This window comes from Penaeus monodon, chromosome 19 (assembly GCF_015228065.2).
Source record: "Penaeus monodon isolate SGIC_2016 chromosome 19, NSTDA_Pmon_1, whole genome shotgun sequence".
Lineage (NCBI taxonomy): Eukaryota > Metazoa > Arthropoda > Malacostraca > Decapoda > Penaeidae > Penaeus > Penaeus monodon.
In genome coordinates this window covers 6,462,813-6,463,163 of record NC_051404.1, presented here as the reverse complement: position 1 = coordinate 6,463,163, position 351 = coordinate 6,462,813, and the positions used below count along the sequence as shown (strand labels likewise).

Sequence of the window (351 nt, the reverse complement as noted above, 5' to 3'; positions counted from 1 at the left end):
AAAGAGAATGAGAAAGACAGAGAGAAGGAGAACGCTAATCCACCAGACAAAATACACGAAATGACAAATGAACATCATCATACAATTGTATAAGTACAATATTCATTTTCCCTTCCATTCGATCTCCTATCTCAGACGAAGCTCACTTGCGAAACCCTAAGACTTACCTCCCCCCCCCCCTTAGGAATGGACAGCGAACTAGACAACGTTGAGGAGAGACACGTGCGATCAATACTCACAGCAAGAGAGCAACAATAATTGCTTAATTAACTCACCTGCGATCGAGAGCCAATGAGTGACAGCACTTAATAATCAGTTAATGGCGTAGGTGAAAACATAAAAGATGTTACG

General features: G+C 41.6%; 1 protein-coding gene across 1 annotated transcript in view; it reads right to left on the bottom strand.

Annotated features, from left to right (window-relative positions):
• The window catches only part of LOC119585321 (organic cation transporter protein-like), a 46,543-nt gene that overhangs the window by 45,013 nt on the left and 1,179 nt on the right, over nucleotides 1-351 (bottom strand). The window lies entirely within an intron of this gene.